The 16216-nt window shown below is 42.6% G+C and overlaps 1 protein-coding gene across 2 annotated transcripts in view; it reads right to left on the bottom strand.

Annotated features, from left to right (window-relative positions):
* The window catches only part of ZDHHC15 (zinc finger DHHC-type palmitoyltransferase 15), a 34560-nt gene that overhangs the window by 17244 nt on the left and 1100 nt on the right, over positions 1 to 16216 (bottom strand). The gene's annotated exons all lie outside the window — the stretch shown is intronic.

The following is a 16216-nucleotide window of genomic DNA, read 5'->3' as shown; positions in this document are numbered from 1 at the left end:
CTGAGATAAACTTACATGAAGTAGTGTTGACATTTGCTAGCTGAATGGTAATAAAGTTGACCTTATCGTGATGCCATGTTTCCTCAAATGAACAAAATAGGAATTAATCTTTGGCTATTTCCAAATGCAGCGACTACAGTCCAGTCCTATTTCTCACCACTAAATAGAAATTATGTTTTGAAAGAAGTCAGTTCCTGCCTGACTGTGTGAATGATGAGCTAATAAATATCCGCGGAAGGATGAAAGGGTATGTGATAGTAGATGAACATGATCTACTATTCATTTTTAACATCAGTTCCACTTTAACACCAGACCACATTCACCAAGGTCAAAAGATCTCACCCCTAAGCCCTTAATCTTGATCCCCACGCTCCCAATTTTAATCAATAAGGTTCAAATGAATCGGACAGAGCTGTGAGAGCAGCTCTGCTGCCACTATGGCTTAAACTATGGAACAGCCTAATGTAGCCTAATGTAGTGCTTCTGTTTGCAAGGGATTGTATGTGCTCCATCTAGGGCTCCACCAGGCCTGTGGTTAGACTTATGGAAAAACCTTCTGCCTGGGACTGAGAGTGAAGAAGTTCCTCCCTGGTGCATAGTTAAACTATGGAACTTGTGCACACAGGAGTCAGTGATGGTCATAAACTTGGATGGATTTAACAGAGGATTAGACAAATTCATGGAGGACAAGGCTATCAATGGCTACCAGTCACGATGGCTATGTACTGCCTCCACAGTTGGAGTCAGTAATGCTTCTGAATGCCAGTTGCTGAAAATTACAGGAGGGGAGAGTTCTCTTGTACTCATGTTCTGCTTGCTGGTTTCCTACAGGCATCTGGTTGGCCACTGTAAGAACAGGATGCTAGACTAGATGGGCCAATGGCCGGATCTAGCAGGCTCTTTTATGTTCTTGAGGATGCTGCCAACTGGGAGGGGCGAGGGTGCAATGAGATTAAGGGCCACTATCTGAACGATAATCTTGGTGACTTGATTGCCCTTTTTACCCATTGCTGTCTTTTTTTATTTGTATATATTTTATTTGTATATATTGCTTGTTTTATGTTGCTATGGCCGTTGGCTAATGCGAATAAAGTTTATCTATCTATCTATCAACTGGGAGGGGGCTGCTGCTCAGCAACATCTTCTGATTAATTCTTCTGAATTTTGTGAGTTGGTATTGGTGTCAATACAACCATTAATTGCTTACTGAATTGTTTATTTTTACTTTACTTATATGCTATTGTGATTGCTGATTATACTAATGAAAATGTTATTTGCTCATTTTAATGCTTTATTATTTTGCACTCAATGTTGCTGTTGGCAAAACAGCATACAAATATCACATAAACTCAAAATAAAAAAACAACAACAAAATGACCAAATGGTTGCCAATACTACTCTCAAAAACTTGCTGGTGATGGAAAGATTCACCACCCAACCAAATCACACTCATATTTATCTAGATGATATTGTTCCACATAGAGGTGAAAGCAAAGACAACAGCAGCTGTTAACACAAGCACATTTGATTTGTTTCAAGAGTACTTATTTCCAAGTAAGTACGTCAGGAAAGGAAGCTTAGGTAGAACGGTGAAATTGCACCCCATCCAGTTTATCAAGTTTCAGGTGCTGTACCACAAAAAAACACTCCAGTAAAACCTGCCTTTATAATCCCATTCTTGCAAAAATAATGCTTGAACTGAGGGGGGATTTACTGTGACAGGTGAACCAGTGATGGTTCTCACTTCTTTCTGAATTGGAGGGTTGCAAATAAGGATGTGGATTAAACCCTTTACAGTGCTTTTTCCGGGGGTACTCAAGGGTACAGAGTACCAACATCTCCCCCGCCCCCCCCCCATGTTTAAAGAGTGGCACTTACTGTAACAACTTCATGGTGAGTTCTGGCACCTTTTTTTTTTCTTTTTAAAGAAGCACTGCCCTTACCTACACCTATCATTTGTGAATTGATTTTTTTTATCATGCTACATATGTTAATTGGGAAAGAGGGTGAAATGGTTGCTCTCAAATTGGTTTACAAATGCCAGAATATATGTGTGAGAATATGTATGCTTTTGATGACTGTTTTCTTGTGTAGTGATCACCATATGTGGCTTTTTTGCTTTTCACTTCTTTCTGACTTCATTTCCTTCTAATTCCACCCCCACATGTATATATATATATTGTTATAGTTTGGGGGGGGGGGTCAGTATGGCTGATACCCATTGGTTCCTTCAAAACCTGTGATGCTGTGTAGGTGATGGCAGACTCTACAGTGGTACCTCAGTTTTCGAACGTAATCCATTCCGAAGACCGTTCGACTTCTGAAACATTCAAAAACCGAGGTGCAAATGGCTGGCTGCAAAGTCAATGGAGAAAATTGAAATAAAGCTCAGCAGAAGCCGTTCGACTTCCAAGGCACATTTGAAAACAGAAGCATTTACTTTCGGGTTTTTGGTGTTGGAAACTGAAACGTTTGACTTCCAAGATGTTCAAAAACCAAGGTACCACTGTATGAGCAGAAACTAGCCAAACCTTTCAGCCAGTTATGTATTGGCATTTACATTAGGAAGAGGCTGCCACATTGTCACAGAGACAAATGAGGCTAACCCCCCATACATAGTTGGAAGCAGCATCACTTTGTAAAGTGGAAGAACAAGAGGTTTTGAGGGTAAGATCTGGCTGATTCTAACAAGCTGGACACAGAGAGACATATCTGCTTTGTGCTGGATCCAAATTATGAGCTTGAGAAACTTCCTGGGACCAGAATGGGGAAGCAAGATCTGTTGGGCTGTTAATGCTGTGAGCCCTTCCATCCTATGTGCAGGTGGCATGTATGGGTAAATAAAACCATATACAGTGGTACCTCTAGATGTGAACGGGATCCATTCTGGAGCCCCGTTCGCATCTAGAAGCAAACGTAACCAGTGATGGCATGTCTGCGCGCGTCGCTTTTCGCCGCTTCTGCACATGACGCCATTTTGAGCGTCTGCGCATGCGCAAGTGGTGAAACCTGGAAGTAACGCGCTCCATTACTTCCGGGTTGCTGCGGAGTGCAACTTGAACGCGCTCATTCCGAAGCACATTCAACCCGAGGGATCACTGTATTCTAAAGACATCACCATCTCCATTGACTCATTCCAAGGAAACCAGTGTCTGGGTTAGTGCTGGAATCCCATGAGTCTCTCACCACTTGGAAATCTGGATTCATGCAAAAATACATAACTGCAATTCAGGATAATACTTCATGCATATGATGAGGTGGACTAAAGCTCACTAACTCTTATGCTACCATAATTCTTTTAGGTGTCATGAGATTCTTTGCTGAGCCACCTGTCCGTATGTGTGTCTCCTCCCATTCAAATCACATACTCCCGCTACCACTATAACCACTCACCAGGGAATGAGGACCCCACATACAATCCCAGACATGTATTCCTGCCCTCAGAGCCATACACACAACTGCTGGTTTTGTCTTCCTTCCACAACTGAGGAAGGCAATATTCATCCACCACAGGTCAACTTAAGAGCATAAAAAAAGCCTACAGGATCAAGCCAATAGCCCATCTAGCCCAGTCCAGTCTCACAGTGACCACTCAAATGCCTGTGGGAAACTGCCTCTTGTGAGAGCGAGTTCTATAGTTTAACTGTGTGTTGTGTGAAGAAGTTCTTCATTTTATCTGTCCTGAATCACCAAACCTTCAGCTTCACTGGATGTCCATGACTTCTAGTTTTAAACTTATACTCTTAAGACTTTGCTATTAGCAAGGGAGGTACTTTTCTGTGATTACATAGACACACAGATAAAGAATTTGGAACTATCACAGAATCTGGCATGGATGTTATACTGTGCTTCAAGGATGTTCTCATGCCATGTTAGAATATATGCATATACATGTCTGAAGGAGATCTCAATGCACTCTTTACACAGCAGCAATCACAACTGGAAGTGTGCACATCCTTCTTTTCAGGTTATAGCTGCACACATCTTTTGCTCCTAGGGTTGCTTTCATAACTGAAGCACAGTAAACAGTACTGCGTACGAACTTTACCTTTAAAGCACATTCATTCTTTCCCTGAAATAATTCTAGGCCCTGTTGGTCAGAGTTACACTTCTCAGAAGCTCTTAATGAAAGATGGCAGGATTCAATAAAAGATGCTGCAAGGGTCAGGCAGGAAGTCAAGCAGGTTATATGTCATTTTAAAATGCCATTCCTGATGGCTTTTCAAGCTTATGTTGTCAAGTGGGGTTCCTGGCAGAGAGGGCTTTTTTGCACCCTGTTGAGCTGCTGGAGGAGAGGGATCTGGCGGCTCAGTTCAGAAAAGGCAACTAATGGTGGGGAGGGGAGGGCACAGGAAATGGTGCATGGTATGGAGAAAGTAGAGAGGAAAAAGCTTTTGTCCTTCTTGCATTACACTAGAATAAATGGTCATTCAACAAAGCTGAATTTGGGAAGATTAAAGAGAGACTAAAAGGAAGGACTTCTTCACATAGTGTATACTTAAACTGTGGAACTCACTGTCACAGGGCATAGTGATGGACAGCAACATAGATGACTTTAAGAGTGGGTTGGACAGGTTCATGGGGAATGAGGCTATCAGTGGCTGATAGTTGTGAGGGCCGTGTAATGTCTTTAGTATTGGAGGTAATAGGCCGTGTAATGTCTTTAGTATTGGAGGTAATATCAGTTCCTGGGAACTGAAAGTGGAGAGACTTGTGCTAAGGTCCCTCTTACAGGATTCTCAGGTAACCTGATTGGCTACCACAAGAACAGCATCCTGGATTAGATGGGCCTTTGGTCTGATCCAGGAGGGCTCTTCTGATGTCCTTATGCTCAGGTACTTCCACATGTCTCTTGCTCCATATGGAAAACATCACTCTTTTACATTATCTCTGTATAAACATTGCTGGCAGCTAGATTAAATGGATGTTCCTGTCTCTAGGCAAACCTGAATTATATCTGCGTAAGCCTGAGCCCTGCTATAAAATGGGTGTGAGGAGGAAGTGCTGTGTTCCTACAATCCAAAACCTGTTTTAGTTCACACTGTTTCCTCGTTTTTCTTTTTTCTTAAAAAACAAAAAACAAGAACAGATGCAGAACTATGTTTCCAAGCTGTTTTAATTCTGGCCACTCTCGGACTTCCGGGTTAGCGCCATCGACTAATGGCGGATTCCCTCCGAAGGGAATCGGCTCCGCAGGATTTGGGTCTTGCCGCTGCGGCGACGCGGGGACCCTCAGAAATCACAGGCGCTGAAGCCTGTGAACCTGGTGACTCGGCGGGCACCATTTGCACCCCCCCGACCCGCGAAGGAGCCTTTTTAAAGGCTTCGGAACGGGGGACGGGGCGAGCGGCGCGGTGCTGAGAGTCGACTGCTTCTCCTGTGGAGTGAAGCCGCATGCCATGGTCGGAGAGCGCTGACTTCTTCTTGTGAACAATTGGACTTTAAAAGCAACAACCCGTGAGTAGTATGGAAATTGGATTTGCAAAGGAAAATTTTTTTTGAATTAGGCACGATCGGGGAAGGCGCAAACAGGAAGTCCGTCTCCCCGTCTTGTAAATAATTTAAAGCAAGGACTAGTTAACTAAGGTTGAGAGAACTTCTTCTTCTTTATTGGGTAAAAGACATTAATTTCACGATTTGGCAGTATAAGTAATTTTACTGGAGGATAAGAGCTAATTTTGAAAGCTGAAGTGCCACCCCCCCGGACCCGGGAGTGATCCGCGAGAGAGCCTGTTGAGGAGATATAGAAGAGTTTGACAGCTGTCAAATTAGCTGTCAAGAAGGAAAAAGAGAACTTTGTTTCTGCTGTCTCGGCTGGATATATTTGTTACAATTTGGTTATATTTTGTTGAAAACAAGGAAGAACTGATACAAACTAACTTGATTTTTGGATTTGAACTGGAAGGAAGATTAAGTAACCAAAATCCCTCTAGAGGGGGTTTTGGGACATTACAATTCAAGCTAAATTGGACAGAGTTTTTCTTCTCTTGGGAAAGTTACAAGGCCAAATTGATGTTTTGGCTACCAATGTTGCAACTCTGGACTTAACAGTAAACAAATTCATTGAATTTGATAAGGATTTGACTCAGGAAGTCCATGCAGCTGGACAAGAAGAGAAACTTGAGAGATTTGAGAGTGTGGAGAAAGAGATATATGTTGTTTCTGAGGAAAAGGAAGGAGGAGATGTAATGTTGCAGATGACAAAGGAGAGCCAGAGGCCTGACATGATGGTTACAAAGGAAAATAAGTACTGGATGATGAAAATCTGGTCTGAATTGGAGATTGAAGAATGGAGAGATCTCCTTATGTGGAGATCTGAAGACCTATGGATTACAAATTTGATTAAGGTGGAAGTTGGAGCTTTCGGGACATTTAGACTTAAAAGGAGTAAGAAACAAGATTCGGGCTCCACTTTTAAGTATGGAGGTCTGGCTGGAAGAAACATGGACCCTATTGGAACAGAGCTTCTCCGAGATCTGGTGTTTAATACTAAGGACTACCAAAAAAAGCGGCAGAGAGGAATTGAGAGAGAATTAAGAGCCTCGGACGTGAGGTCTCCAGGCTGATAGTAGACTAAGACTGATGGACATTTGTTGGGGATCGAAACCGGGAAAGGGGGGGGGTTGGGAATCCAAAGGGTGTACAATTATAATCTGTTTTTTTGTTTTGTTTTGTTATTAGTATGAAAATTGGGGAATTCGTGGAAGGGAATTTGGGTCGACTTTAGAAAAAAGTTTTAAGAATGAGCACTGATGTACAAATATTGATGTTTATAAGTTAAAATTGGTTTTTCTAAAATGAATTAAATATAAAAAGGTCAAAAATTGGGGATAAGAACTTGTTGAACTAACAATTTGAATTGGAATATAAGAAGGGGAGGTGTGGGGAAGTCAGGGAAATATGTTATTGAAAATACGGATTGTAAACTTTATGTGTTTTTAACTTTTTTGTTTTTTGATTTTTTAATGTATTAAGGTGGGAAATCTCAATAAATATCTTTAAAAAATAAATAAATTCTGGCCACTCTCAGGGTGTGCTGTAGGAAAGCTTTGTCCTTCCTTTGAGAAATCTGGGCAGCTGAGGCAGCTCCTGCTTTACTAGAGGGCTGATTAGAGTCTTCCTGAGCCTCATGCTGACTTTCCCAGCAGGACCTCACTTGGCGCCATCAACCCCAAAAGTCGGCTTGAGTGAGAATGCTTGTTCTTTCCCCTCCTTCCTGACATGGCATAATACTCCAGCCGGCAACACATCCGCCCGCTCTCATTCTCATGCTGTGGCAGCATCCGCAAGCTGGCCGCTCGAACAAAGCCCCTCTGGAGCCTGGATTTTTATCCAAATTCTCCAGCAGGGGTTGCAATATTAATGTGATGCTATATTCCCCCTGGAATAGAGAGCATCGATGCCACATTGATTTCCAGCTCCTGTCTGTCTACTAGGGAGCGGAAGACAAAGGGGGATGAGTCAGAGAGGACCCTACACTGTTGACATGTCTGAAACTGATCACACGCTGCTGCGGCAGGAGAAGAGCCAAGATCATCCTGGTCCGTTCAGTCAATTCAGGCAATTTAATTAAAATAATTTACCCTAATCTAGAGAAATGTGTGACATTTAGAGCAAACTAAATTGTACAAAAACTGGGGATGTGGGAAGCAGAGGAATCAATTGCTATAAATACTTTACATTGTACAGATGTGTATGTTTTAAGATGTGTCTTTAAACACCTGGCAGGCCTCTGCATGCAGCCTGTTTGCTTTTCACACTGGGTGCAGCTACTCAGGATTTACTTACTTACAGTACAAATGAACTCTCTGAATAACCTCACCTCACTGGCTGAATAATCAACCCTGTACTATAGAAGAAGCTGTATTCTGCTCCCATCTGCAAGGAGAAAATAACCAAATCCTTGTTTTAATCAGTTGCATGTGTCCTTCTCCACAGGAAATTTCACGTTCTCATCTTCTACTTAGATTCATTTATGTTTTTTTAGAGGGGAGGAAGTAGGCTGCATGTGAGACCCACTAAGCATGGGTCATTAAAGGAACAAAGGAAGTGGCTCTGTGCCAGAGAACAAATGGGTGGGCCTCCCACCTTCAACTGCCTATCAGTTAGAAAGACAAAAGGCCACAGTTGAGAGTTGAGTGATGTGAGCTAGAAGCTGGATGCAAAAGCTGCAGGCTGGAAAGGCAGAGAGAGAGAGTGCCAAGTCTGATTTCTGTTGGAATCCCAAGGCTGTGGCTATGGGAGAAGAAGTATCTTCTTGGGGTGTTAATGCTGCAAACTCTTCCATTGTAGGCTCAAGTTGTATGTATGTATAAATAAACCACATATCATAAAGACACCAGAATCCACTGTGTCTTATTTCCAAAAGGAAACATGAATTCTGGGTAAGTGCTTGGAACCCCTGAAATCTTGCACCACTTAGAGATTGGGGTGGTATGCAACACTGGTGTCAATAGTGGGGTTCATGTTTCCTAGAAGAGGTTCCGTGAGCAAGGTGTGTCTAAGTGGAAATGGAGGAACAGCAACATTCTTGCAGCAGTTCAGGTTGATGCTCCGGCACCACCAGCAGCAGCTACTGGAGCAGCAAGGTCAGCTGTTTGACAATATGCTCCAGTAGCAATGCCAGTAACAGATGGAGCAGCAGAACCTTATGAGCTGCACCTAAGGGTCTAAAGGAGTCTGCAGATGTAATCTCAGAGCCTCTGTCTATAATTTTTGAGAATTCATGGAGAAAAAGTGAGGTCCCTGCAATTGGAAGTGGGCAGATATTGTCTACATCTTCAAAAAAGGAAACAAGATGACCCAGGAAATGATCAACCGATCAGCTTAAGATTGATACCAGGAAAGCTCCTAGTATAGATAATTAAACAATTGGTCTGTGAGCATTTAGAAAAAGATGCTGTGATTACTAAGCTCAAGCATGGGTTTCTTATCAACAAGTTATGCCAGACCAATCTTATCTCTTTTTTCTTTTGACAGAGTTACAAACTTGGTGGATCAGGGGAATGCTGTGAACATAGTGTATCCTGATTTCTGTAAGGCTTTAAAAAAAGTCCCCCATGATATTCTTCCATAAAACTTGGAACTGACAAACTGTGAACTGAACGAGATAACATAGGTGGATTTGTAGCTGGTTAACTGACCAAACCCAAAGAGTGCTCACTAGTGGTTCCTTCTCATCCTGGGAAAAAAGCGACAAGTGGGGTGCTGCTGGGTTCTGTCCTGGGCCCATTGTTGTTCAACATATTTATAAATGACTTGGATGAAGGTATTGAGAGAACGCTATTCAAATCTGCAGGTGATACCAAACTGGGAGGGGTAGATAACGATGCAGAACACAGAATCAGGATTCCATATGACCGTAACAGATTAGAGAACTGGGTCCAAAATAACATTATGAATTTAAATAGGAACTTATGTCAGGTTCTACACATAGGCAGGAAGAAGCAGTTGCACAAATATAAAATGGGTGACACCTGGCTTGCCAGTAGTATATGTGAAAAGCTTCTTGGGGTCTTAGTAGACCACAAGCTTAATGTATGGGACAGCTGCATATTCCTGCATTGCAGGGGGTTGGACTAGATGATCCTCTGGGTCCCTTCCAACTCTACGATTCTATGATTCTGTGATTCTATGAGTCAACAGTGTGATGCAGCAGCAAAAAAAGCTAATGCTATTTTAGGCTGCATCAACAGAAGTATAGTGTCCTGATCAAGAAAACAGTACCACTCTCTTATGACTTGGTCAGACCACACCTGGAGTCCTGGGTCCAGTTCTGGGCACCATCATTTAAGAAGGATATTGGCAAGATGGAATGTGTGCAGAGCAGGGTGACCTGGATTATCAAGGGTCTGGAAATGAAGCCTTATGAGGAACATTTGAGGGAAATGGGTATGTTTAGCCTGGAAAAGAGAATGAAGAAGATAGAATAGCCAACTTCAAATATATAAAGGGCTGTCACAAGCTTGTTTTTTCTTGCTCCAGTGGGTAGGACCTGAACCAATGGCTTCAAGTTACAAGAAAGGAGATTCTGACTAAACACCAGGAGGAACTTTCTGAAAGTAAGAGCTGTTTGCTGTGGAACTGGTTCCCAGGAGAGGTGGTGGTGGACTCTCTATTCTTTGAGGTTTTTAAGCAGAGGTTGGATGGCCATCTCTCATGTATGATCTAGTTGAGATTCCTGCATTGCAGGGGGTTGGACTAGATGCCCCCCAGTGTCCCTTACAACTCTACAATTCTATGAATCTATTATTCTAACTACTGATTTAATGAAATGAAGTAGCTGCAAGCAGAGTGAGTGAGACAGGTGTGACTATGGGGGATGGGAGCCCTTCCTGATGAGATGCGACAGGGAGTTGAAAGTGACCTGCTTTGATAGAGTTACAAACTGCAAGGTACCCAGATGGAAGGGGTGGCTGCAGAATGTAAGCAGCAATTTACTAATGTGGATCTGAATTTCAATGGCATCCTAGCTACAAACATTGTTGAAGGTGTAGCTCTACTGGAGGTGTTAAGTAACTGAAGCAAAACAACAAAGCATTGCTAGGAGTGAATTATCTGTAACTTCCATATCTCCATCTCACAATGAAGAATGCCTCTCTATAGCACAGAAGTAGATGGCACATCCAGAATACAAAGCATCTGATCTTCTGCTTCGGTGAGACAAATTCCACAAATGTATTATTGTCATGATCCTTTCTCAAAACAACCCAAGGCAACTCACAGAAATACAAAATATATACAATATACAAAGCTTAAAGCCAATGAATGAATGAATGAATGCATATTTTACTAAAAACAACCCCATCTCTCAAAAATTACAAGATCAAAACTGGCAGAATATGCAATTAACCAAACACAACAAGAGCTAAGGATCAGAAAAACAGCCCATCACATACTGTAAAATGCCTGAGTGCACAGAAACATTTTAACGCTGCAGCAGAAACAATAATGTCAGTGCCAAGCAGGTCTCACTGTAAATTTTAATCATTTATGTTTTTAAAAAATCAGGGAGTCCTGAGGTATCTTAAAGATTATCACATGGTAATTGTGACATTAGGTTCTACGTTACACCATCCATGGTATCAAATCCACTCAAAAGTAACAGACATGTAGCTGCGCACATACACACACATTAGAGTTTAACTATGCACTGCATGAACAACTGAAACAAATAAGATTCCATCAACAGAGGTCAACAAGTACACCATGCTATGTACTTGTTGAGCCCTACTGATTTTCTTGACGAAAGACACTCCTGTGAAAGCCTTCACCAATTTGGTGACCTCCACTATCCTGGATGCAGTTTATGGAAGTTGTAATCCAAAACATCTAGGCCATGGGTGTCAAACACAAGGCCCGCGGGCCGAATCCGGCTCGCCAGACCTCGTCATGTGGCCCGTGTAGCTGCCGCCGGCCGCCAGCCTTCACCTTTTATTCTCGCTTTTTTTTTTTTGACACAAGAAAGCCGCCTCTTCAGTGCATGCGCGGCAGCCTACAAGCCAGAGAACGTCTGCCCTCTAGCGGCGCCGGCTGTTCTACACAGGAAACCTCCACTTTACATGCATTCAGGAAACCTCCATTTGTTTTTATATTGAGCGCATGCCATCCTGTGATGTGACAGATCCAACGGCTGCCTGAACCCTTCTCTCCTGTACTGTAAGTACATATGATGTATGTGGGGGGGGAGGGGGTCTGCTTATTAAGGGGGGGTCTGCTTATTATTCTGCTTAAAAGTCTGAGCGGTAAACTTTGGATATACTGACCTCTTCCGTGTCACTTTACAGTGGTATAGGGACCATAAACTACAATCAAATAACTCAAAAATGTCCAAGAAAAGAAAAGTTGATGCAGAGGGAAGGCAATTTCAGGAGAGATGGGAAAGTGAATACATGTTTGTGATTAATGGAGACAAGCCGGTATGTCTTATTTGCTATGAGGCAGTGGCAGTGATGAAGGAATACAATTTACGCCGGCACTTTGAAACCAAATATGGAGCCAAATTTGCTAACCTTAGCCACCAGGAAAAGCAACAAAAGGTCCAAGAATTAAAAGGTAGCCTGCATTCTCAACGGAAAATTTTTGCAAAAATGACAGCAAAAAATGATGCAGCAGTGAAAGCCAGCTATCTTGTGGCTAAAGAAACAAAACAAAGCTCAGATCACGCATCACTGATGATAACCTCCATGCTGTTTTGCGGATTGCTACAGCACAAGACCTAATGCCAGACATCGATGGACTGACCTCAGGAAAACGATGTCAGCCATCTAGTCAGAAAAGTTTTAAAAAAAATTAATGCCTTGTGTTTGCCATATGTGTAATAAACAGTGTTTGGCAATATTTGTATGTTTTTTTAAAAAAAAAATTACTATCTGTTACCAAAAATCATTTTTCAATAAATTGTACAATAATTGTACATTTGAATATCTACTTGCCATTATTCTGACTATGTTTCTGCTTTCAGAGCTAGTTATTACTTACATTATTACAAAAAACAGTAATAATTGAATGCAGTGACAATAATTTATGATAATAAAGAGTGGACACATAGTCCTACAGATACAACCAGCCCTTTGAGGGTGACCAAACTGCTGATGCGGCCCCCGATGAATTTGAGTTTGACATCCCTGATCTAGAGGGCACCAGGTTGAAGGAAGCTATCCTATAGGCAGCCCTCAATTTCCACAACACCACAAATGAAACAAATAGGATGTATGGCTGCTGCCAAAAGCTGCCACCATGTGCCTTCCCTCCCCTTCCCATCAACAGTCATTACAGTGGTATCTCGGATTACAGACGCTTCAGGTTACAGCTGCATCAGGTTACAGACTCCGCTAACCCAGAAATAGTACCTCAGGTTAAGAACTTTGCTTCAGGATGAGAACAGAAATCGTGCGGCAGCGGCGGGAGGCCCCATTAGCTAAAGTGGTGCTTCAGGTTAAGAACAGTTTCAGGTTAAGAATGGACCTCCAGAATGAATTAAGTTCTTAACCCGAGGTACCACTGTACTGTGCTTCTAGTTTCTCAGCCTTGCAAATGACAGCCTAAGAACTGAAGCTGAGGTGGGTTGGAGACACTCACAGCAGCACAATATCACAGCACACACATTTTTTTTATTCACAAGCCAAGCAGGTGATTTGGGCTGCAGCTATACATCCTCGGTAATCACTAATTCCAGCAAGGGTTAACCGGCCCAAGTCTTGATTCACAGCAGACCAAATGGTTCCAAATCTATGCATGAACCCCAGCTCAGAAAACCCTATGCTCTGTTGAAGAAGACTGCTAGCTCTTACAGCTGTGGAGAAAATCTTGACAATGTCTAAGCAGACTCTGCTAGAGGCTCAGAAAATAGGGGAGAGGAAGGATTTCTGCACATTTCCATAATTACCTACTGGTGTGCTTGCCTCTTCTTAATTATGTTGTAGGTTTGGGGAGCTCAGTTTGGATGATGCACTGAGTCCCTTCCAATTCGTGGGGGACAATAACCAGTGAGGGTTATAATCTAATGGAGGAGGTTGGCCAGACAAGTTTCTCTGTAAGACAATAATGTAATGGGCGGGGCCTTTCCTCCACGCCCCCTCCTGTTAGATAGGAGAACAATAGCTAGAATACAGTCATACCTCGGGATAAATACACTTCAGGATAAGTATTTTCGGGTTGTGCTCCGTGGCGACCTGGAAGTAATGGAGCGAGTTACTTCCAGGTTTTGCCGCTCACGCATGAGCAGACGGTCAAAATGACATCACGCGCATGCGCGGGAGCGACGAAACGCAACCCACACAGTTGCGTCGTACATTCTATTCAGGATGGGGCTCCGGAACAGATCCCGTTCGCATCCCAAGGTACCACTGTATTATATTGAGGGCAGAGCTGGAAGGAGACACAGACACACGGGTCTGCGATTGCAACTAGTGGAGAAGCAAGATCTATTGGGGTGTTAATCCTGTGAGGCCCTCTGTCCTATAGTCAGGTTGTATACATCTGTAAATAAATATATCTGAAAGACACCACAGTCTTTGCTGACCTTCATTCCAAGGAAACAGAACCTGGGTAAGCACCTGGAACATCTCACTTTGAGATGTTTGACACACACACAACTCCCCCACCCCCTGCAAAATCCACATACCTTCACCAAGTCAACAATGCTCTGGAAAGGTATGTGCCACGCCTATTTCTCACCCACTTCAGAAAAGGATCCAAGAAGACACTTCAGTGGGCAGTATTACCAGCAAGGCAGATCAAAGACCAGGACAGTACTGTTGTTGATAAATCAGCTATCAGGATTTAAATTTTTACTTCCGCCTGCTTTATTAGCTCCGGGGGGGGGGGGGCGGGAAATGTGAATTTCCCCTCTGCATGTGCCAGCTTCATCATGGAGAAGTCCTCAGTGATGTATATACTGATTTTGTGAATGCATTGACACAGGCTAAAGGACAATCTGTGCTAAAAATGCTGATCTGTTTATTCTTAAACAAGAATTCACAAGTGGAGGTAATGTGAGCTGATTCAATAAGATGGAGGCTCAACCTATATCTGATGCTCAGTTGCACGTATATTTACTCACATTTTATCTTCCTCAGAAAAGCAACATAAACAACAAAATAACATATGCAGCTGTGGAGAGCTGTGAGGACTAGACTGGGGAAAACAAGGAAGTTTCTTCTACAAGTAAACATGTGTGCTGGGGAGGGGGCAATACCAAGCAGCATGATCTCCAGAAGCGAAAGCAGCCTCTCACATCTCCTTGCTCAAGACAGCACCTGGCCTGAATGCTTTTGGAAAAGGGCGGGCGCAGGAAAGAACTACAGGTGACTGGCAGTAGTTTGGGCCTTAAGCAGCTGCCTTGACTGGTCATGTGAAACTACTCCTGCTTTAAAAGGCATGTGTTTTATTTATTTTGAAATGTATCTGATGTCTCCCCTGTCTGGCTGACAAAAATGTGATAAAACCATAATGAGAGTCAGTAAAATCAGTACAGCAATCATGGCAATTTACCCAAATGTCAACCAAAAGACCTATACAGTGGTACCTCAGGTTACATACGCTTCAGGTTACATATGCTTCAGGTTACAGACTCCACTAACCCAGAAATAGTGCTTCAGGTTAAGAACTTTGCTTCAGGATGAGAACAGAAATCATGCAGTGGCGGCGCGGCAGCAGCGGGAGGCCCCATTAGCTAAAGTGGTGATTCAGGTTAAGAACAGTTTCAGGTTAAGAACAGACCTCCAGAACGAATTAAGTACGTAACCCGAAGTACCACTGTAATAAGAGGCATTGGTGGGCTTCTCTGTGAAGGCTCTTCCACAGGGAAATGACCACAACCAAGAAAGTCCTGAGGAAGGCTTTGCATTACAGTGCATTCCTGAGTGCATATCATTTCTGTATGCTACTTCCTAATCTTGCATAATCTTGGAAGGAAATATATAAATTTTCCTTCCCTTCCTCACCACAAAAAGAGCACCAACCCTCCCAAACATCATACTTTCCACCCTAATAATGTAAGAAAATCCCTGCTGTATTAGACCAAAGGCCGGCTAGTTCATGTTGGTAGGAGAGGGAATGAGCATCAATATCTTCTCCCTTCTCTCACCTTGGATTCTTGCAAACTACTAGCTCTGTACTTTAAACTGGTGCGGCAGGCAGGCATGTTATCAGAGTGGTACAGCATAGCCACTGTGCTGGACTTTGCCCAGGGAGACCTGGAGTCAAATTCTTGGCCTTGAAGCTTACCTGTTATTTCTCCTCCATTTAGCATCAAATCACTAGCTTTGCTTTCACCCAATTCCAACACAAGCCTCCCTCTAAGCAGGCTCGTTTCCCCTCCCCGCTAACCCCATTCCCAATGACAAACCATTTCCAAATCTGATTTATTATTATCCCCATTATATTATAATAATTATAATGCCAACCATTTCATTCACAAATCAATTACTAAAACATAAACTGAAGGGATGATAAAAACCAAGTCAACAGAATGCAAGCTGAATCTGCAGTATTCTAACTTGATAGTAAATATGTTTGATCTGTTTTGGATCAGTGATAAATAAGCATGTTGACCATTAACAGAAACTGATGGTTTGGCCAGTTACAAACCAAGGTAATGTTTCTTTTTTTAAAAAAATCATGATTATCATTTCTATAGAAAGTCCACTTTATTTTTATATAGAAACACCACAGCTTCTGTAGCAGAGCTAGGCAGCTTTGTTCTCCTGCCTCA

This window comes from Podarcis raffonei, chromosome Z, assembly GCF_027172205.1.
Source record: "Podarcis raffonei isolate rPodRaf1 chromosome Z, rPodRaf1.pri, whole genome shotgun sequence".
NCBI classification, from domain to species: Eukaryota; Metazoa; Chordata; class Lepidosauria; order Squamata; family Lacertidae; genus Podarcis; species Podarcis raffonei.
This window is presented reverse-complemented; position numbering and strand designations above follow the sequence as displayed.